The 23,333-nt window shown below is 42.8% G+C and overlaps 1 protein-coding gene across 2 annotated transcripts in view; it reads left to right on the top strand.

Annotated features, from left to right (window-relative positions):
- The window catches only part of CNTFR (ciliary neurotrophic factor receptor), an 857,892-nt gene that overhangs the window by 290,477 nt on the left and 544,082 nt on the right, over window positions 1–23,333 (top strand). For both annotated transcript variants that reach the window (XM_086960266.1, XM_086960267.1), the window contains exon 3: window positions 2,541–2,636. The gene's annotated coding sequence lies outside the window, so the exon portion shown is untranslated. The remainder of the gene's footprint in view (window positions 1–2,540; window positions 2,637–23,333) is intronic.

Raw genomic sequence — 23,333 nt, 5'->3', positions numbered from 1 at the left:
TGGGAGACGGGATCTGAACGAGAAATAAAGAGAACCCAGCATGGGTCTGTTTCAACGCCCGGTTTGAATTTGCCAGTGCTAATCTCTAACAGGACCCACCCATTGAAAACCTTATGCAGATAAATATGTGTATAATGCCTTTATGTTGTCTCTAGTTGAATGAATGAAATATGAAGAATTTATAAAGCATGACATATACCGCTTCTCGAGATACGCAGCGTTTATGAGGGCTTTTTCAAATCTCTTGGAATAAGTGGTCACAAGTGTCCTATCTCCTTTTTGATAAACAATAAAATATACCCAAGGGTGTCTAGGCGCTGTCCTAAGCATTATAAAATAGTCAAAATCATTATAAAATAGCATAAAAGGGTTAACATGCCTGCTTTAGAGCTTAACTTCTTATGTATAGGTCTCACTTTGTGCATTATTTGAGATAGCTCATTTGGTTAATGATCTAGTTGCAGAGATCCTCATGTTCCACAGAGGCCACAAGTTATCACCCTGGATGAGTGACGTGCCTACTTCTAACCATTGAGTGCAACCTACAAGGCTTAACTTTCAAACCTTGCAGGTTCTCCCTCAATCTTTTATATATTCTAAGATTAATACACACAGGCTCTCTTCGGTAGTGCAAATCGTGTTTTATTAAGAGCCTAAAATCTAAATTTATTTATTTATTTATTTTTAGCATTTGTTAAGCGCAAACAATTGCCCGCAGGCGTCTCGGCGCTGTACAATTTGTTTACTCTCCTGTATGGTCTCATGAAATTGTTTAGAGGTTGAATAACCAAGTTTTCAGTTGTAGTCTGTGTGCTATGTACACACACATAGATATACAGGCCATGTGTGCAGACCATGCAATAGACCTCTTACAGACAGTCTGATGACAGGAATGTCTGCGGAAACTTTCCGATCTCTGTTTATCTCTAAGTAAGCCATGAAGTGTCATGCTGAGTGTATCTTAGAGCCCCTGATGGGCAAGGCATTAGGCGCCAGCTGTGCCTGCTATGAAATCAAGCTGCTTAGAGGCAGTGCACAATTCAGACAAGTTGATCATCTGCTAAGTGAGGGAGCAACTACATTTGCATTTGAGATTCAGGTGGCAAGGGAGGAAAAACAAATGATTAATTAAAATGTATATGATTTAGACAAGATAGGGAACTGTGTTCATTCTAATAGTAATACCATCCTGGGGCAATGTGTGCATACAAATATTATGTCCAGCTTCTATTCAATTTATTTTCAAATTTGCACAGATAGTTTTTAACGTAAATGTGAAATTTCCAAGAAATGACTTACATAAAATATATACTCTTACATTAGTAAGACAGGAACTTGAATTGATATAAACCACTCCTCAAAATTAAAATTAAATTTGATGGAACAATTATACTCATTGGAATCAATGACATTTTTAAATGAATATGGCATATGCTGTATTGTAGCTGACAGGTATCAAAATACATATCACACACCCTGAAATTAGTATTACACATTGGTGTTGCTCACAGTGATCTGATAATCTGTAGGTCATATTTCCATCAACATCCATCATTTTATTTCAATGTATGTCATATAGTTTTAAAGACGGAGCATATTTAACTGAAAGGGTGCATTCAGGATGTCACTGTATGTCACAGCGTCATAATGTTTGCCATCTTCATTTTTTCACAGACTATGATAATTTTGACATGTTGCATTAGTTTCAATCTATGCAATTAACTTAGGGTATTCATTTTAACGTTTGTGATATTCATTCTTTTAAATCATTTTATGTATATGTGTGTTCTATTTAATTGAGTTTATTTTATATCAATGTATGTTACATTCTTGTCAATGTGTCATATGCATTATGACACATCATATTCATTTACATTCATTCCATATTAACTGCTGGTGATTTTTATTGCACAGTGTGTTGTGCATTTCAGACAGTGACATACTTATCTCAGTTTGTATCATAATAATAATTTTGTTCATTTTAATATTTTTCTACGAGGGTTGTAGTCATTGCAATCAACATCTTATTCAATTCCATATATCTGCCATTCATCGTTTTTGTAATACATTTTTTGAAGATTATAGATATTAAGTGGAAAAATTATTCGCACAATGTATTCACTTAATTAATTTTGTGAATTTGCAGTGAATATTGTATACATTCTGGGGCGTGGCACATTAACTTTTGATGCATTTATATGTTTACTGTAGTGTCCATTATGTTCAGTTTAAGGTATTTCAAGAGGTTCCATAGTCAGAAAGCTTAGGTTTAATATGAATAGTCTGGTAAATAGAGGAAAATGGAGATTAAATTGCTAATTTGTGGGATATTGACCTTAAAAGAAATAGAAGGGTTAAAGTGACCGTAGACCAGAATTTGAATGGGATTTGCAGATTGGGGTCACACGATAATTACTTACTTACTAGACCATTATTTGGTAAACAGATGTGTAATATCTGCCATTCAATGCAATACAGAATTGTGTTATCTGTCACACTGGAGATGTGTTTCTAATCTAAAATTTGATTCCTTTTTTCAGGTGGTTCGATATCTTGTGGGCGGACTCGCGGCTGCTGCTCTGGCCTTGCTTTGAGACCTGCGGAGGGCATTACATTCAGCCCATTTTTTTCCAGAGGTAGGTTCCCATAAGAGCTTTTCCACATTGTTTCTTCCTAATTGTTTGAAGATAGCATGGAATTCAGATTTCAGCTTTAAGGCCCATATGAACTGTGTTTTGTAACTAAATTGCCTTTTATGCTTTTAATTTTCTAATTTTTGTTTTGTTTTTTATTGCCTTATTTTCATGCGATAAGTGCCAGTACAGTAATTATTGTCATAACTCTGTGTTTGTTGCCATTCTTTGTTTCTGTTCATTTTCTTTGCAAAATTGATTGTCATCAGTGTAGAATGGCAATCCTCGGCATCATTCTATTTAGCTGTAAATAAGTCAAGTCAAGTCAAGTCAAGTCAAAAGAAGTCTTTATTCGATTGTTCATCTTAAAAGACATGCTACACATCCAACATTATATCTCAATTTCTAAAGTGCAAGCATAGTTATATAAAGTTAAAAACATGACTAAGACAGAATTAAATCACTTATACACGACTTCATTGGTAAATATAAATGCCCCCTTTGTTTAACAAGCATTGGAAATGCAATAGGTCTCGCAGTAGTAAAGTTTGAGCTGTAGGTGTTATTTATTTTTTTGTTTTTTATTTATGTGTTGTTTTTTTCTAAATAGCGAAATTAAAAGCTTTCTTCTTTACAAAGCCAATAGTTATAATTTTTGTAAATGTGACACCTCTAGCATTTGTAAAGCAACATGTTTTGTATTAACGGGACTTATATGTGACTTATATGTATTGAAATAAAAAAATCAATGGCTTTAAAAAAAAAATAATAATTAATACGTAAATAAAATGGATTTTATTTTATATTGCCAATAGCTTAAAGTTTATTAAATATATTTAGTTTAAGATGCTGTGGTTGCGCTGAGTGAGGGTGAGTGAGGGTGAGGGTGAGTGAGGGTGAGGGTGAGTGAGGGGTTGAGGGTGAGTGAGGGTGAGGGGTTGAGGGTGAGTGAGGGTGAGTAAGGGTGAGTGAGGGTGAGTGAGGGTGAGTGAGGGTGAGTGAGGGTGAGTGAGGGTGCGTGAGGGTGAGTGAGGGTGAGTGAGGGTGAGTGAGGGTGAGTGAGGGTGAGGGTGAGTGAGGGTGAGTGAGGGTGAGTGAGGGTGAGTGAGGGTGAGTGAGGGTGAGTGAGGGTTAGGGGTTGAGGGTGAGTGAGGGTGAGGGGTTGAGGGTGAGTGAGGATGAGTGAGAGTGAGGGGTTGAGGGTGAGGGGTTGAGGGTGAGTGAGGGTGAGGGGTTGAGGGTGAGTGAGGGTGAGTGAGGGTGAGTGAGGGTGAGTGAGGGTGAGGGATTGAGGGTGAGGGGTTGAGGGTGAGTGAGGATGAGGGTGAGTGAGTGTGAGTGAGGGTGAGGGGTTGAGGGTGAGTGAGGGTGAGGGTGAGTGAGGATGAGGTGTTGAGGGTGGGTGAGGGTGAGTGAGGGTGAGTGAGGGTGAGGGGTTGAGGGTGAGTGAGGGTGAGTGAGGGTGAGGGTTTGAGGCTGAGTGAGGGTGAGGGGTTGAGGGTGGGTGAGGGTGAGTGAGGGTGAGGGGTTGAGGGTGAGTGAGGATGAGTGAGGGGTTGAGGGTGAGGGGTTGAGGGTGAGTGAGGGTGAGGGGTTGAGGGTGAGTGAGGATGAGTGAGGGTGAGTGAGGGTGGGTGAGGGTGACTGAGGGTGAGTGAGGGTGAGGGGTTGAGGGTGAGTGAGGGTGAGTGGTTGATGGTGAGTGAGGGTGAGGGGTTGAGGGTGAGTGAGGGTGAGGGGTTGAGGGTGAGGGGTTGAGGGTGAGTGAGGGTGAGGGGTTGAGGGTGAGTGAGGGTGAGGGGTTGAGGGTGAGTGAGGGTGAGGGGTTGAGGGTGAGTGAGGGTGAGGGGTTGAGGGTGAGTGAGGGTGAGGGGTTGAGGGTGAGTGAGGGTGAGTGAGAGTGAGGGTGAGTGAGGGGTTGAGGGTGAGAAGTTGAGGGTGAGGGGTTGAGGGTGAGGGGTTGAGGGTGAGTGAGGGTGAGGGGTTGAGGGTGAGTGAGGGTGAGGGGTTGAGGGTGAGGGTGAGGGTGAGTGAGGGTGAGGGTGAGGGGTTGAGGGTGAGGGGTTGAGGGTGAGTGAGGGTGAGGGGTTGAGGAAGAGGGGTTGAGGGTGAGTGAGGGTGAGGGTGAGTGAGGGTGAGGGGTTGAGGGTGAGGGGTTGAGGGTGAGGGGTTGAGGGTGAGTGAGGGTGAGGGGTTGAGGGTGAGGGGTTGAGGGTGAGTGAGGGTGAGGGGTTGAGGGTGAGTGAGGGTGAGTGAGGGAGGGTGAGGGGTTGAGGGGGAGGGGTCGAGGGGGAGGAGTTGAGGGTGAGTGAGGGTGAGTGGTTGAGGGTGAGGGGTTGAGGGTGAGTGAGGGTGAGGGGTTGAGGGTGAGTGAGGGTGAGGGGTTGAGGGTGAGTGAGGGTGAGGGGTTGAGGGTGAGTGAGGATGAGTGAGAGTGAGGGTGAGTGAGGGGTTGAGGGTGAGGGGTTGAGGGTGAGTGAGGGTGAGGTGTTGAGGGTGAGTGAGGGTGAGGGTGAGTGAGGGTGAGGGGTTGAGGGTGAGTGAGGTGATTGAGGGTGAGGGTGAGGGGTTGAGGGTGAGGGGTTGAGGGTGAGTGAAGGGTTGAGGGTGAGGGGTTGAGGGTGAGTGAGGGTGAGGGGTTGAGGGTGAGTGAGGGTGAGTGAGGGTGAGTGAGGGTGAGGGTGAGGTGTTGAGGGGGGGGGTCGAGGGTGAGGGTGAGTGAGGGTGAGGGTGAATGAGGGTGAGGGGTTGAGGGTGAGTGAGGGTGAGGGGTTGAGGGTGAGTGAGGGTGAGGGTGAGGGGTGGCCAACATCGCTATCCTCGTTAAACCAGTTGGCTCATCAGTGTTTGTCAACAGTGCGCCTTGTTGAGTAAGCAGAAAGAGATCGACGCCGGTTCGATAATGCCACAGCTCTGTGCTAACAAAAATGCGGAAAAAATAAGCATTTAAATCATTGGCAAATTCAGTAAGCAGAAAGAGATCGACGCCGGTTCGATAATGCCACAGCTCTGTGCTAACAAAAATGCGGAAAAAAGTAAGCATTTAAATCATTGCCAAATTCCACGGAAATTGATTGCAAATGGGAGCAGCTCTGCTTGCAAATCCTCCCTCCGTCGCCCAGGCTGCTGGACTGGAATTGCAGCAGCTAGAAGTGAGGAAGAAAAAAAACAAGCAGCAGAGCACGGCGTCAGTGTTGACATTGATGGGGGGTAGGGAGGGAAAAAGTGGGGATTTAAAAAAAAATGCGACACGGCGGGCAGGGGAGGGGGCGGAGCGGGTAAAATAAACAAACAAGACGGAGGGAAGAGAGGGGAGGGGGGAGGAGAAATGCGACACGGCGGGAAGGGGAGGGGGCGGAGCGGGTAAAATAAACAAACAAGACGGAGGGAAGAGAGGGGAGGGGGGAGGAGAAATGCGACACGGCGGGAAGCGGAGGGGGCGGAGCGGGTAAAACAAGACGGACGTGCACGCGCTTTTAAGCTCAATGCGCATGCGCATTGAGCTTAAAAGTCACGGGCACTGCAAGGAATCGCCACGATTCCTTGCAGTGGATAAAGAGTGGATAAGCCCCCATAGTCTCGCTTGCTCGATGCGCATGCGCATCGACAGGCGAGACCTAAAAAGAGCATAAAATGGTTTTAATTTCTTCGTGTGAAGATAAATTGTTTTCCAAGGATCAGACAGTTTTCTTTAAAGAATGGCAGTAATAAATATCAGTTTTCCTTTTTCCAAATTAAAATTTCAAATCACCAGAAGACAACTCCTCCACTTACTATACAATAGTACAGTACAAAAAAAAAACGATTCCTAGTGCAATGAAACAAACAGGTTACCCATAATATTTCTGCGGAAATAGAATACAATAAAAAATGGTAACAGAATTATTATTAAAATACTTAATGTTCTAGATGACAATTATTTCATGAAGGCGGCACCCACTATTATATCAGCAATTTCTTTGCAATATATGAAAGTGTATTGTACATAAATTTACTTTTTCGTGTATGCCATGAACGCTTTACTTACCATGGATATATTTTTCAAACACTCACCAAGTAGCTAAATAAGCAGCAGCTCCTGCTCTGAACCAGCACTTCCAATACATTGAGGGAATTGTAAATGTGTCCTTCTCTATTGTTTGTCAAATGTTTAGACTACACAATGCACTGAACGGAAATTTGAAAAGGTAGAAATGTAATCAGTCTTACATTATGGACTTGGAGTGTTGGGAATAAAGTTATAGGCACTATTAATGTTACACAAAACACTGTGGGCCTTGTGTAGAGTTTGACAGGTAAGACATTTGCCTAAGGGTGGTGGTTGTATACAACAATCTTTTTAGAGTGTATCATCTCTCAATGCAGCAGATGGGACAGCCCACACGTTTTGGCGTATGTCCCACATTCATCAACTCTAAGAAAGACCCGCCAGCACTCTCTGTATAGGCTTTGTAAGGATGGAAACCGGAGGCTAATGAGTTTACAGGAGAGATGTGTGTGTAGTGTGCAGTGTGTAGGCCATGTCCAAGTCACTGTGGCTCGAAGTATTCCACTATCGATCTAACGTCAGTATAGAGCGCACAAGTATTTTCAGGCTTACCAGATGCCTCTAGATCACTTGGAACCCTAGTTTTCTTCTAATTGTTGTCAGAGCATTCTGGGATTTACATTTTTGGTTCCGTTTAAATAACCAAGTGGACAAACACACCTAAAAAAAAGTAAACAGGAAAAGCTATGTCTCAGCGTCATGGAGTCATGTGTTGGTTAACTGTTATGCAAGAACAAGACGTTTTGATAAAGAGCTTCATACAGCACCTGGTAGGCATTGCAAATAATGTAATGTTAATTAACTTGCCAACCTCAGAAGAATGTCAGTCTGAAATTGCTCTGTCAGGATTCAAACTCAACACCTTTGAGTCGTTGCCGAAGTTAAAGCTGAGCGTACTGAGCCAAAGTACCAACATATAGTGGGACAAGACTCAAAGAAAGAACATTGAGTTCCATAAAACTACATGTTTAACTATTTATTAAAATTCAGAGGACTTATGCAGCCAAATATTGTCTTTCTCCAAAGCTCTTCCTCTACAGTGTTGGATAATATCCAGCCACTCAATGCCGGGACACAGTTGGGTTCGTCAATGTTTCTCCTTGCTTGCCTGCTCATTAGTCTGGTGAAATGAGATTGCTTGGCTGACCGATTGCAGACATTATCTCCCACATCTGCATGCACTTGTGAAGGGGGATCTTCAGAGCCTGCGCTGCGTGATCACTTAATGGCGTTCTGGCACATTGAGCCGGAGCCAGCACTCCTTCATGTCTCCTAATTCCCCGTTAAATAGATGATGCGCTATCCTACCTCCAGTTGGGACCGTACCAATGATCGAGGAACACCTGGGGACATTTCTACGGATCTGATAAAAACTGATCCAGGGATGCTGACGCGTCTTCATTGTTGGGTGGAAAGGATATATAATTGGCTGTACACTGTTAGGACCATCTTCAGTTTCAGACCGCTCCATGTCCATTCAGTAAGCAGCCACCACTCTTTGGGACCCGGAGGGTCTCAAGCGCCTTGAGACCCTCCGGGTAAGTAGTGCGCTCTATAAATGTCTCTGATTGATTGATTGATTGGGATCCTTCAGTCATTTTTCCACGTACCAGAATTTCATTTGCTGAGATGTAAAATACAGAAACACAAGAAATCATGTTAGAAAATATTTTTGAGAATTACTGAGGATAGGTTCTCAGTGCTCCCATAAAGATATATATATAGAGTGTGAGTGAGATAGAGACAGAGAGACATAGTGTGAGATGGAGAACCAGAGTGAGATAAGTAGACAGGCTGCAGTGAAATACTTGCTAGTATTGCTGCATTTTTTATAGACTTATCTCTGTCTCCGCTGATTTCTTAAGCCACCCGTTTCATGGCTTTTTTATTTGTTTCTTTTATCTGCTTTTGACAAATATTTCCATCACATGTTCTCAAGCACAAACCCTGAAGAAAGATATATCCTAAATTCTGAACACAATTTATTTGCGACAGTGCAAGTAAAAACAATACATATTGTCTCACAAAATTCATGCCTACTATTAAGATGTTCTTACTGTTGGGCATTATTATTATTGCGCCATATATAAAGACAACAATATTAATAATGCCTAACAGTAAGAACATCTTCATAGTAAGCACATACCCAGAGCAGGAAATGACACTGTTGTCACAGTTCTCTCATTGATAATGGTAACATCACATATCACGTTACCAAGAGATCACTTCTCTCATTTGTGATGTGATCAGTTCCATTGCGGGTGGAGCGATCAACACTCCATTTGGTGTGTGAGTTATGGTTTGCTTGGCTGGTGTGTGAGTAATGAATTACAGAATTTACAATAAATGGGAAATTTCAGGGGGTTTCAGTTTTTAATTCTTAACCATTACTGTACTTTGTTTTTGTTTTTTTCCCCCAAAAATTCCAATTTCAAAGATAGGCTTAAACATACCTCAAGATATGCAAAAAAAAATACATTGTAATTGGACTTTATCCATGCTTTTTAGGCAAGTTTTTTAACATTTTGTGATGCTATCATGCATTTATTTTTGTCGTGCCCAACACCCTCTCCTCATGTTGTTGGGTTTGTGGAGCAAGGGTTGGCTTCAATGCGCTGCCTTTGGTCAGATCCGCTCAGGGCAAAAGTCCTATAAAAAGAAGTGGGGGGAGTGGCAATATGCAAATGACCTCATGACGTCACGTGCTGAACGTGTCCGGTGTCTGAAAATTACACCAGGACACGTTCAGCATATTTCCGTGGGGCTCAGTTTCTTGGAAGGGGGGACGGCGTCCACCCTGTGAAGAGAGTGGGGGACGCCGTGTACCTGCATGTATCCCCGACTCGAGCCCTGGATCCACCACGCTACCTGCATGTGGGCGGATATCCCTCACAGGTCAATCCACACGCTAGTCCAACACCCACATCTGCCAACCCCTGCTGTGCACATACATATTTAAGTGTCTGTTGCACCCAACACTGAATGATTTACCAAGGATCATGTTAATTAAGACAAATACATTCTTTAATAGGAATATATTTGCATATGTATCTATATATCTAAATCTATGGGTTCCCAATGAAGTGAGTGCGGCACAATGACTCCCATCTGGAGCAAGTGTGTACCAATAAACCGTGGTTCACGCATTTAGTGCAACTTTGGTACTACCAGAGTAAAGTATAACCAATCAGATAAAACAATATTTACTGTCTCAGAAACTCCATTCTAGCGTCCTTTGACAGAAGCATACCACTGGAGCCATTCTTACAAGGCATAGTTGTTGTGAATAATCACCATTAACCTCTTCTGTGCATGAATAAACAGCTTTGTTTCCAAATACTGCGCCCAAAAACACATTATGGTATAGAGCATGCAGGCAGATCTGCGGAGTTTAATGTACTATTTCTCACAGTTTTTGAGGGACAGGACGTCTTGCACTCTGAAGACTTCACATCTTTTGATTTATGCCCCCCTACCCACACTCAACAAGGGTAGTAAATAGCATATTACATTCTGGGTAACTTCTTTTTTTATTGAGTTGATTCACATAGATACTCCTTCAGTATATGTGTGTGTGTGTATATATGTATAGTTGCACTCTCTAGCGTGGTGGGTGCTGCAACTCTCAAGGGCGGTCTTGCACTTACTTTACACACCTCCAAAAAGGAGAATTGCACACTAAGGAGTCAGTTTTCAAAAATGTATTATATGAAACCACAATCAGTGACTGACAAAAGTGTTGCGGCCCTCCCAGCTATTGGCAAAGGCCGGGAGGGCCGAAACGCACCTGTTAATTGCTGATTGTGGTGTCATATAATACATTTTTTAAAACTAAGCACTTAGTGTGCAATCTTCCTGTTTGACGTGTGTAAAATATATATGTATATATGTGTGTGTGTATATATATATATACATATATATTTATATACTAGCAGCCCGTCCCGATGTTGTCCAGGTATAAATTGCTGCCGGCCAGTAGTATATTGTTTTGTAGGATTTCGTTTTGATAGCATTTCTTATCTGTGACAGGCCTGTGAAACGCTCCGATTCATAGTGCACTCCTGATGCACTTAAGAGTGCGCGTTCAGTAGTGTGGGAACTCGAGTTTCCCTACTTTATTTTTCCTTGCAATAGTATATAGCGCGAACTTGACAACATGGCATGAGCACAATTTACATTACAGAAGAACACATTTGTTTGTGGTAGGCACGGGGAGACAAAGCGATTTGCCTGGAATCACAGGATGTTGAGCTGATGCCGAGATTCGAACGTAGCTCCCACAGCTCTAAAGTTTGCAATTCTAGAACTTGTGGCAGAAGGTGTGTCTAAAAGTGTATGGTGGTGCTGGCCATCAATGAGAGAGACCTGTGCATTTTTCAAATGGGTGGTGAAAAAATATGAGTATGTTGCTGGAGATGTGGGCTGCTGTGCCACCAATGTACTTACCGGGGATGGGTAAACACACATTATTCCGCAACTTTCTTTCCGCATACTTTCATTACGAAAGTACCATCACTCCGCAATGCCATTATAATGCATGGCATTACATTTTATATGCTTTTACCACGCACACATTTACAACGAAATTCGATGTAAATGCATGAATGTTTTTTTTTATGTTTGGATAAGGTAAGTATGGGTATAGGGGTATATGTTTTGGAGTACTGAGGTATATGTTTTGGGGTGTTTGGGTATTTTAAGGGTTCAGATATAATTTTGGGTTATGGGGTACAGGGGTATTTTTAGGGTTTAGGGATAGGTATGGGTTTTGGGGTACAGGGGTATGTTTAGGGTTCAGGGGTAGGTTTGGGTTTTGGGGTATAGGGGTATTTTAAGGGTTCAGGGCTAGGTTTGGGTTTTGGGGTACAGGGGTATTTTAGGGTTCAGGGGTAGGTTTGGGTTTTGGGGTGCAGTGGTATTTTTAGGGTTCCGGGCTAGGTTTGGGTTTTGGGGTACAGGGGTATGTTTAGAGTTCAGGGGTAGGTTTGGGTTTTGAGGTACAGGGGTATTTATAGAGTTCAGGGCTAGGTTTGGGTTTTGGGGTACAGGGGTATTTTTAGGGTTTAGGGGTAGGTTTGGGTTTTGGGGTACAGGGTATATTTATAGGGTTAGGATAGGTTAGTGTTTAAGGGTGTTGGGATATTTAAAGGAGTAAGATGGGTTATGATTATGGGGTGCGGGGTATTTAAAGGGAGCAGGCTGGGATTAGCACAAGATATGAGACATGGCATGAAGGGCAGAACGTACCAAACGACCCCAGCATTTGTCACGCCCCCCAGCACACGCCCACAGCACAAAGCAGGCACGCCCACAAGGGACTACTTTGCTGGCACAGTTATTTTACCTTTTAAATGTATATGGTGGGCGTCTGCATAGCCTATGTCCTTCTGCTGCAACTGCCCTTTCCAACGCTGTATTGGGTGTTGTGATTGGTGCTGTGGTTCCTGAGATTACCCGCCTCAAAGGTTTGGGCTCTCTCTTTATTATATTAGTATAGATATCCTCAATATCAGCCTATGCACATATTTACAATTTAATTCTACAGTCATATAACTTGAGTCTACACACAGCTTCCATATATTACATATCCATGGTCAATATAATACACAGTCTCTCTCTCTCTCTCTCTCTCTCTCTCTCTCACACACACTCAGCCTTCAGTCCATACACATATATACATCTTCAGTCTATGGGTCACTATTTGTCGCTTTTCCTTTGACTTCTCAGTGGTATCCTAACATTCCAGTACAATCTACAAGAACTCTAAATCAGTAAGATTATCTTTCGTTCTTTATTTTCTCACCCACTAAGCCCAAGTAAATGAACCGAAGTTAATAAAATCCATCTCACCCACACAAATAAGGATACTAGTTGCTAATCCTCTGTATGTTCGATTACTGGATGATAAAGCACAGCTTCCACAGTAAACATTGCACCTGGAGGGTCCTTTCTTTTGTTTTCATTCTCGTTTCTTTTATGTGTTTTTCCAACTCGCCTGTGTTCCTGTTCTTTACAGACGAATAATGTTTTCGACCCTTGCTGTGCCCTTCAGGCGTTGTTCGAGAACAATCCGCACCACCGATCAATACAATACAAAAAATAAATTAAGAGACCACAATTCAGAGGAACTGAGCAGGAAGAGTTCCAAGGAAAGCTGTTTACTCGACCCTGTGAACGAGGCTGCAGGACCTGCGTGTATCTAGTAGGCATGCTGGCATGAAACTACTCCAACTCCCACCCACCCCAAAATCAACATGCGTGAACCCAAAGTGCCTTTTTTGCATTCAGCATCTTCTCTCAGTTGTGTGACTCCCACTTGGAGTCCAATACCTTGGGAGGGAGCAGGAACCCCACAGAAGCCAGACAGCCTTCTGCTTACAAAGTGATCTGAATGTGGAAGAGGTGCCAAGGTATTCTTTTATTTATGAGATGCAGTAAAATCACATCTGTTTGTTTGGGGTCACCCCACTGGGCACTGATTGATCTGAGGAGGTAGAGAACATGTTTAAACACTTGTTGATATTTGTCAACACATCGTGCTCATGCAGGTGGTCTGGTTTAGCAACTGTGTGGGCCACTCTTCATATGGTCGCATATGAAGCGGGTGGTTTCATGGTGGTTTGACAATATGCAGGTATTCCATCACAACTACCAGGTTTTCAGTATTTTTGATGCATGGAATAGCAAATGTCAGTGCTGGTTTTCAACGTATAGAGCAGATAAGTTTGTGCTTGAGTGTTATGAGTAGCCTCAGTTTCGATATGAGAAAGGACATTATTTTGGAGTAGCCCTCCCAATTATTTTTCTGTTTGGTTTTGCTGGTTTTAGTACTCAGTGCGCTGATGATCAGTCTCATCGCAAATTTTGCTTTTGCCCTAAACATGTATTTTTAAATTGGTCACTCCCCGCTGGCTTTTTTAATTCTACAGTAAAGCCATGGTAGGTTAGCACAGGAAGTGCATTAGCGACGTAGAAGTTAAATGTCATATTTGAGTAATTATCGAACCCACGCATATGACCAGAGAACACCATTGTGCTGTGGGTAGGCTGCAGGTTTAAAACCACTGCAGTGACACTTGTCAACGAAAATGACTTTGCTATTTAAGAAATCTATTTTTCTTTATTAGACAAGTCACCCCTATGTGTGTTTTGCAAGCCCTCTCAGCTTGGTTCTCAATAAATAAATATATAAAAGTGAAACATACTCACTATTAAGGGAGCGTTTGGCCCCCACTGTGAACGATTGCAAAAGATTACCTGTTACTGTGAGGATTAATCTACATATTGTATGAGTATGATTTTGAATAAAAAAAGAATGTATTTTTCTCAATTTGGGAACATGCTAAATACATCATTTACACTTTTTTTCTACTTGTTATTAAAAAATATTTGTCAGGTATGAAAAACATTTTTGCTATGTGTAGTGGAAAAGGTAAACTTTGTGCTACCTGAGAGTAAACTGGGTTAGAATAAGTGTGGCCAGTAGATTAGAACACATATGCCAGAATATGTATCTCTTACTGGTCTTCTGGAAGGCTGAAGTGGTTTCAACAATGACCGTTTAGCAGGGACTATTCATCTGAGAGGGAGAAAGGAAAAAATGGCAACACAAATGCTACATTAATAGTTCTTCCATTTGATGTGTTGATCCCAACTATGGCTCTCAGGAACCAAAACACTTAACATCTAGAGACACTCTAGCCTTTCTGTCTGTACCACCAGCAGGAAGGAATACCAATTTTAGAACAGGCCGAATGTAGGAGATCTCATCTCTATATTTGAGTGTCTAAAAGGGGATGCCAAGCTCTTGCTGAGGGAGGAAGGCTAGGGCCACCCCGGCAGACTACTATCTGCTAAATTTAGTGATCACTGCTCGCCCAGCATCATGGTGGTCCCTATGAAGGTACAAAACATTTTAGTTTGACAGTCAATGTCAGTTCTGATGGCCATCCGCCGAACTTTAACAGACTTTTTGTTTTATCAAACTCCAAAACTAGGAGGATTTAATTCAAAAACAATAAAACTTGTGATCACTGACACTGAATACGTTTTTTCCCTCGGTATCTGGCCATTATTTGCATTTTTTCCATACCTCATCACCAGATTTTATCCGGCAGTGATGGACAGACCAAACAGAATATCACATTGTCTACCCTAATTAGGGTGGGTGGTGAAGTGCCCTTCCTCCTCCGCCCCTCCTCTCTTGGGCTATGATATGAAGATTTCCTTTGATGGAGCTAACTGGGGGTCCTTCGATGCAATTCTAATGGTCCTCCTGACACTAAATATGGTGGTCGGCTGTTATTTTCGTGGATCGGACACATCATCACATTTGAAATGGAGTCTCCACCTTAGTCATTTTATCGATCTCCTGAGGACGACTTGTGAGGCTGCTCCAAGGAAGGTGCACCTCCAGTGTGCACACTTTCTGCCTTTGTCCTGCTCTGAACTTTGTTCCATAAATCACAAAGCTTCCGCATGACCTTGCAGTGAAGGTATCCAGCCTTGCAGAGCTCTTTCCAGCTACAACAATCAAAGCATGACTTGGATGGGCCATTGTTGCCAGGGTGTGAATTGATTCTAGTATCTTAGGCCCAAAACTAGTGCCGAATGTTATTCTGGAGTAGCTGCACGTTATGAAGTTCATATGATGTTACATAGGCCCTGGATGAAATCCTGAGGGATGGGGTTCAAGTGGGGTTGAGCATGCATTCAGTTTGCTTATTGTTAGTGTGCCCTATCACTGTAATGTCATAGGCAGAGAAGCGCATGAAATTGGGTGGGAAATCCCATTTACCCGATGGGCAGGCTTTTACGAGGTGAGGAGAAATATAGGACTTGGCGGAAAGATTAACTGGGACCTGGTGATTAAAATTTTAAGCCATAGGGACTATAAGCAGGAACTCTTTTTCATATATTGTGGCTTGCCTCTTTGATATTGTCAGACGGGAATGTTCTCGTCAATGTTGGTTGGTTGCCATGCAACCTAATCTTCATTTACAAAGCTGTTGGCTGACCTACAACCTTTTCCTCACGCCTGTGCTGGATTTGAATCCTGGTTTTCGGAAGGAGCAATGCACAATCCTCTGTATGTTGGATAGGCTGTGACGTCACAGCACAGTAGGCAGAGAGGATTATGGGTAACAATATGAATGATACAGACAGAAGGAGAAGGGTTGTAGTAATGTGGGCAGGTACACATTCTTCCTCAGTAGGTAAGTGAGTGACAGCACATTTCTATCTAGTGGGTTTGAGAGCGAAGGCTCAAAGTGTCAAGATACGCAAACTATGAGCGTTCAGAAAGGGACGTTCAGAAGTGGGTTGAGTGAATGTAGGTAGCGTGAGAGCTGAATACGCAAGGGCAGTACAATGTATCTAGCATCAGTTCTGGAATTGTGCCAATGCAAAGAGATTTTGTCACTCATGGAGAGATGTCATTTTACTTTTGAGGGAAACTTGGCATCCTGGTGCTGATGGCAACTCAGGTGGATAAACAGTTTTGTCTTATGGCAGTAGCACCCCTTGTATATCTCAAAGGCCTTTCCTCTACTTAAACTATTTATTAACAGCTTAAAACCCTTTATAAATGAAAAGGGAACACCAGCCTTGTTTCAGTGCACCACATTCCCTCCTACCAGTCTGCTTGCAAGTGGTTCCTTCGTTGTTCAGTAGAACTGCCATCTCCATTGCAGTTTGGACAGAAATAGCCAGGCACATAGATTTCTTCTCTTCCTGGCTGAACCCAACAGGAGTGACCATCACACATCTCACCCCAACCAACCCTGGTCCTTTTGGGTCCGGTCGGCAGCTTTTAGAAAGGACTGATAAAGGAATTTATTGATTTGTTAATTCACTCTATAGACTCACGCGAAAAATATTGGAAAAACACAATGGTTTTCTACTGAAAAGCAACCAACCTTCACATGTATGGAAAATTTGGCTTTTTTGAACAATTACAAGCCAGGAATGGTTTTCCATTATATTATGTGTAAGACCAGGAGTTGTGCCGTTTTCCACACTCCGCTGTTCCGATGTGGAACACGCACTGGACACTGTGGAGGTTCTCAACATGGTGATGGCCAGGATTGAACATTCATTACAAATAAGGAAATTTGTATTGTGTTGCTAGGCTATGAGGATCTGGTACCCAGCGTCAGTCAACAATGAGGCTAAATAAGCCGTGCAAGCTGCTATTCCAAGCAGAGACCTGGACTTGTGCATCATGAATGAATAAATGACTGAATACCACAAGTTGTAAACTGGCGTGCCTCAATGCACATTTTCATCTGGAAGAGTGGCTGGCCTGACTATTCAGGGAATGGTTTGTCTTGAGGTGGCGACTTATGGCACAAATCACAGTACCGGTCCAATCAACAGACTATGTATGAATCAAAGCCACAGCATTTAGAAGACAGACAGTACTCCCAATAAAAATAGTTTCCATTACTCAATGTACTGGGCCGCGAGCGGAACAAACCCCAAGCATTTCCTTGCTTCCCAGGCAGGTATCCAGGAATATGACAGCTCGCGAGATAGATTGCCCAACTGAGATGTTGCTGTAAGCCAAGAAGAGCTGAGAAGGATTATGCTGTCTTGTTCTCCATGCAGCCTGCCAGCGGCCCCTTCTTTTAAAGAGCAGGGCACTTGGGGCAGCCGTGATCTGATCTAAGAGGGATCTTTACATGTTTTTATCCCACACCCTGGTGGCTCAGAAGGAACGGTACCAGCAACGACAATGTGTTTAGTTTCATCTCAAAGACATACGCCATCTTGGGGCAGCTCGTGATCTGGTCTAGCAAACTCAGACTCTTTTGATGCTGGCGACAGGGGCCCCCAGATGGCACAAAAAAATATCCAAGAAGTTGGTGAGGTTTCCTGTTGGTGAAATTGAACTTATTAGGAAGGCCTTAATCTATTTTTATAGTACGATTTTGTTATGCCTTTCTCGGAAATGTGGTATGATTGAAAACATTATGGTATGGATGGTGTTGCATCAAGGGTGCAGAGAGGAGGTATGAAGAGGGTTCCAAAGATAAGGCTTTGTAGGTCAGTTCCTGACTGATCTGACGCAGCAGAGAGAGAAGGCAGAAAAATCTAGTTGCAAGACTCCATGAGGTTGAGGAGGCAGGATGACTGTCCTTCAGAAACTAGACTTCCTGGAGATTGTACTCTGCCTTCCTCTTTCTATCTTACGCTGAAGGCACGCCAGACCCATCCTGTACGTATGCATGAACTAAGGGTATTTGTAGAGCTCGAGCCTAGCTAGAGAGCACGGGAGCGCTGAACATCATGGTAGGTGCAACGTACCGCGAGGAATACACATCCAAGGAAAGTTATAATTATTTTGACGAACAACATAATATCAAGTTGTTAGGGGTGATCCATCAGATTGAGTCGGTTGCAGACGTGTGCCGGGGCGATAACGCGTGGAGACGCACTCTTGCCTCGCTCTCCTTGACAAGAGGTATTGTCTTTGCAGGTAGGAAGAGCGAGCGAGCTATTTTGATTCTCTCTCGTCAGCCTGCTATTATATTCCCCCTCGCACATTCATCAGAGGATCTGAAGTAGAAGAAGACAGTTCCGCGCATTATCATTTGTCTTCTAAAATGGAGCATCTTATCTTCTCAGAGTGCCAGATTCTCTCTGAGGGGAGTCATTTTTCAAGTCACAAATTCATCTCAGTAGATGTTTTGCGTGGTCTCTGGCCAGAAGGCAGGAAAGGGCTGGCCCGCCCCCCCACTCGCAACCACAGTGTGTTATGGATCTACTCAGGGACTTGTTCTTGATGTTCGCTCCAGGGCTAGAACTACAAATTCTCTCATACTAGTAAATATATATTGTTACAGTGGGTTCGTAGTATGGTGCACGTATCCCACTCAATTGTTGACCTCGTCGGGATTATTATTGCACAAAAATGTCTGCCTCAGCTGCATTAGTCTACCAAGTTGTGTTGCTGACTCTGTAAATGCATTTGAAAGTTTTGTGTGTCTTCTGCCTCGGGAAATAGTCTGAAACTCAGCTTTCATTATTTCTACATGATTGGAGGATAGGCTGCCCTGCTTGTGTCTCAGCTATGAGAAACAAACAAAACCTACACACCAGGGAAGAAAACATATTGCTGCAGGTCAGGTTAACTATTTAATAAAGATGTGCCGCATTAAATATGGTTTTATTCTTTCTTATCTTCCAATAAAGCAGGAGTGGCTGGCACGGATCGGGGGAGGCAGGCCAGGGGGTAGGGAAAAAAATACACTTACCTCATCACGGCTGCCTCTCTCCTGCGCTTCTATCTCGACGGGTATGTAACTGTTACCACAGATTTTTTACAACGCATACCATTACCTCAGATTTTTTACAACGCAGGTCATTTTACAACGGAAACCTTTACAACGCAATACACTACAACGCAGATACTATTACAACGCATACCTTTACAACGTAAGTATAATTATAGGTAAGTTTATCTTTTTTTAAAAACATTTATTAGTGGTATTTTGTTATGGGGTACAGGGGTATTTTTAGGTTTTAGGGCTGGGTTTGGGTTTAGGGGCACAGGGGTATTTTTAAGTTTTAGGGCTGGGTTTGGGTTTTGAGGTACAGGGGTATTTTAAGGTTTTAGGGCTGGGTTTGGGTTTAGGGGTACAGGGGTATTTTTAGGTTTTAGGGCTGGTTTTGGGTTACAGGGGTATTTTTAGGTTTTAGGGCTGGTTTTGCGTTTTGGGGTACAGGGGTATTTTTAGGTTTTAGGGCTGGTTTTGGGTTTTGGGGTACAGGGGTATTTTTAGGTTTTAGGGCTGGGTTTGGGTTTTGGGGTACAGGGGTATTTTTAATATATATTTACAAATAATAAAATTAAAATTAATTTTATTAATAAAATTATTTAATAATTAAATAATAAATAAATTAAATAATACAAAAATTATTATTTACATTATATATTAATAATATATACTTACCTATACTTACGTTGTAATGGTATGCGTTGTAATAGTATCTGCGTTGTAGTGTATTGCGTTGTAAAGGTTTCCGTTGTAAAATGACCTGCGTTGTAAAAAATCTGTGGTAATGGTATGCGTGCTAAAAGTACGCGTGGTAACCTCATATATCCATCCCGACGAGTCCTGGAACGGAAGCAGAAAGCACACAGGCTCCCCTAAGCCAATCACAACGCTGCTGTCACCATGGCAGCAGCATCGTAATTTGTCTGGGTGCCATTGTACAACGCTGAGATGGCGTCTATGAGCCTGTGCGTGTTGTCCACCAACATTGTGGGAAACAATCAAAATGCGCATGACTGTTTGGCCGGCCCAAGACGACTGGTAAAACCATCACGCGTACTCAGAAAGTGCCCCAACCTCTACCCCTGAGCTGCCCAGCTCCACCCCATAAAACTACCTCATCAGGGAAAAATAAAATGAAAATAACTATGCGTTTTTATAATTTTACTATTCCTTTTTTGCACTGCTGAGAAGCAACACTTCTACGCCTTATCGGAGGAACAGCTGCTGCAATAAATATTGACATGGTTCCACGCTATCGCTTCTGGGTGTCTCATCTTTTCTGACTGCTCTCTAGTTTGAGAATGCCCTTTCTTCATTTGTACTAACACAAAGAAATCACAAACCCCAACCCTGCAAAAATGATCACAAGAAGCCAAAAAGTAGACACGTGTGCCACGTCACAATCACCTGTGAACCGAAGTACACCTCTGTAGGCCAGGGGTCATTTTGAGGGGGAAAAACCACAACATGACTAACCTGCTAACAAAATAGCAACCACACAGGCAAGGGCTGGGCCTTCAGAAAAGCAAAAAACAAATTCACAACCTTAGAAAAGCAGCAAACAAATTCACAAACTCAAAAGACCAGTCATAAACTTGCAGTTAATACAAACACAAGTAAGCGAGCCATGTCCCAGCGTGCAATAAATTACCAGGCAAAGCAATATCTTCAGAAGCAAACCACAGCCTGCAAAACCCATGTGAGCATAAGGACTATGCAGCAGGTAAGATCCCAACCTGCAGCACACAGAAAGACAGAGATCCAGGCCTGGTCTCAGCCTGTGGTGAAGTGAAAAGGCCTGAAACCCTGCAGACCGACTCAAAGCCTTCAAAACCCGGAAAACACCTCGTAACACATCGATGAGTGGAGGTCACAGAAAGCTGTGCAAAGAGAGCCTATTCACAAAAATCATTACTCCGGTAGTACTCTTTTGTGTATTTGTATATATCTTCGTGAATTGTCCCAAAAAGGTTAAAAATAGGAGAAAAATAGGAATATTTCAGGGAATATACATTTAATACCAATAAAAAGTACTGTGTCCATTGCACATTTACTAATAAAGTTGGACATTATACACCTCATTCGCGTGGTCATGTAAGAGAGTGCAGAAGAGTACTTCCTGTAGGACTACTTCCGGTACTCATAAATGGTTTTAAATGCATGCTTACAACCGTGCACAAAGCACAACTGCCACATTTCAGCCCAAGCTGTGCATTAGACATCCTAACAAAAAATGCACCCTGCAGGCAGATCACATTCTGTGGTCAATAAAAAAACAACCATAAAAGCCATGACAAAACCTGCAAACAGAAATATGAACTATGTCTGACAAGGGCGCAACGTTCAAGCTGCAAACAAAAAACTTGCACACACAAACTCTGAGCTCAGGACACTGTCTGCAGCAAACAACATACCAGCCCATCGACTGCAGCATGTTTGCTGCAAGCAGAAACACAGCACTGCAAACACAATCATAGCCCGCTGCACACAATAACCACAGCCCTTGGAGAAACCTGTGAACAAAAACACAACCCAAAACCAGGTCACAGTCACGACGCACTCAAAATAATGCTCCACAATGTAGAATGAATGCGCTCAGAAAATACCACGCATAATTGAGCGTTGCCTATCAACTATAGGATAAAAAACCATTAAATATGATTCAATACAGAAAATATATTCAAGCAGGCCACAGTATCTGACCGCCATTCTTTTGCTTCATTGTAGGAATATCAATTTTTTACTTCACCAACCTCTTACAATTCAGTGCTCTGTTGCTTATAGGTATGTTTATTCTTTGCAAACCCTGTACATACATTTAAACATACTTAGTCATACAATGAAGCATCTTTTGTCTATTTCTATGGCTTGTATAGTTTCCAACTGAGTGCTGTACTTGCATCCTGTTGGACCAGTGAGTTCCTTTCTACCTAACGCTTAAGCTCAAAGCTCCTAGCGGGTTATCTCAGCAAGTGTTCTGTTAGCTGCATCATCAACATGTCAAGAAATAGGGCTACACCTCTCTGAAAATGAATGACGGCACCAGGTCCAGAGTCCTTGTCTTGGCATAGACAGATGTATAATGGTGGTCACTAGGATGGCATCCTGTGATTGCGGGAAGTCGAGACCATCTCATGCATAGCGCCTTGGCTTCCTCAGCTGCCCAAAACACTGGGTGGTGACCAGTCTGGTTTGTAAAGACAAGTAAATGGAAATGGGTACATGGTTTGAGGTCACCGGATGAAATATGCCTTTCACCAAGGGTTTCCGTCTTCGATGGTGTGTGAGAAGAACAGTGCTACCATAGATTGGCTTAGGTGACCAGGAGAACTCTTTCTGCAGCCGTCATGGCCGCAGTCATTATCCTGCAATACTCTCCCGCGGTCAATGCAATGTCAATATGCCAACTTTATGAACTATAGTACTGGGGAGTACTCAGTAACGCAGTTTGATTGTTGGGTTCACCTACTCCTCATGGCAGGATACTCCATGACTAGCTGGCAAGATGGTTCCACTATTTCAGCGCTGGCTGCTGACATCTACTGCTCCTTGTTGCTCACAATTTCAAACCCCAGCAAGGCCAAATCCAGCTACGAATGTGGATAACTTGAGTTCCACTACATGTGATAATACTCATAGATGCTATTTTGAGTGGGTATTAATGGCAACATAGTGGCATGAAGCACTACAGTGTATTAAGAAATGATAGTTCTACTCATGTACATGTGGCAACTTATTACGCGAGGCTAGTCTGGTGATCCAGCGTTAAAGTTTTTCCTAATGTCTTATAGGAAGTTTTAATATGACCAACTTGTCGTATCACATCTTCTACGGGTCGGGTCTCTTGCACCGGCTGCTGAGATCTGTGTTTGGCCCTATAGTGCCAGGGTTGAATCTTGGTTGGTCATCTCAAGGTTGCATCCTTTAGAGTTCAATAGAATTAGTACCACTTAGTTGGGTATTTAGGTTGTTACTTATAAATAACACCGACAGACCCCTCTGACAATTGTGCTGTACAGTACTTAATTTGTAAAATAATAAGTGCCAGAGCCCTCGTCAAGATGTCACTGCAGCTTGCACCAACCATTGCCCCTCAAGTACTAACACAAATACTGCCATCACACACCTACACGCATGATAACTGAGACCAGTCCATGCCCCAAAGCTATAAGATTGGCATAGGTGGCAAGTATTGGTAATTTTTTATGCATATTGAATTAATAAACAACTGTTGTTTTGCTAATCACTAAATTAGACAAACAGCACAGCCATGTGGCTTTCTGTCATAAGTGCCGGTGGTGGCAATCAAGAGCTGGTGCCGAGCACCGGAAACCACTGGCTCAAATTAAGCACTACTATAAGTACATGTTG

The sequence above is a fragment of the Lissotriton vulgaris genome, chromosome 3_1 (genome assembly GCF_964263255.1).
Source record: "Lissotriton vulgaris chromosome 3_1, aLisVul1.2, whole genome shotgun sequence".
NCBI classification, from domain to species: domain Eukaryota; kingdom Metazoa; phylum Chordata; class Amphibia; order Caudata; family Salamandridae; genus Lissotriton; species Lissotriton vulgaris.
Note: the sequence above shows the minus strand (reverse complement) of the source record. Positions and strands in the feature narration are given on the sequence as shown.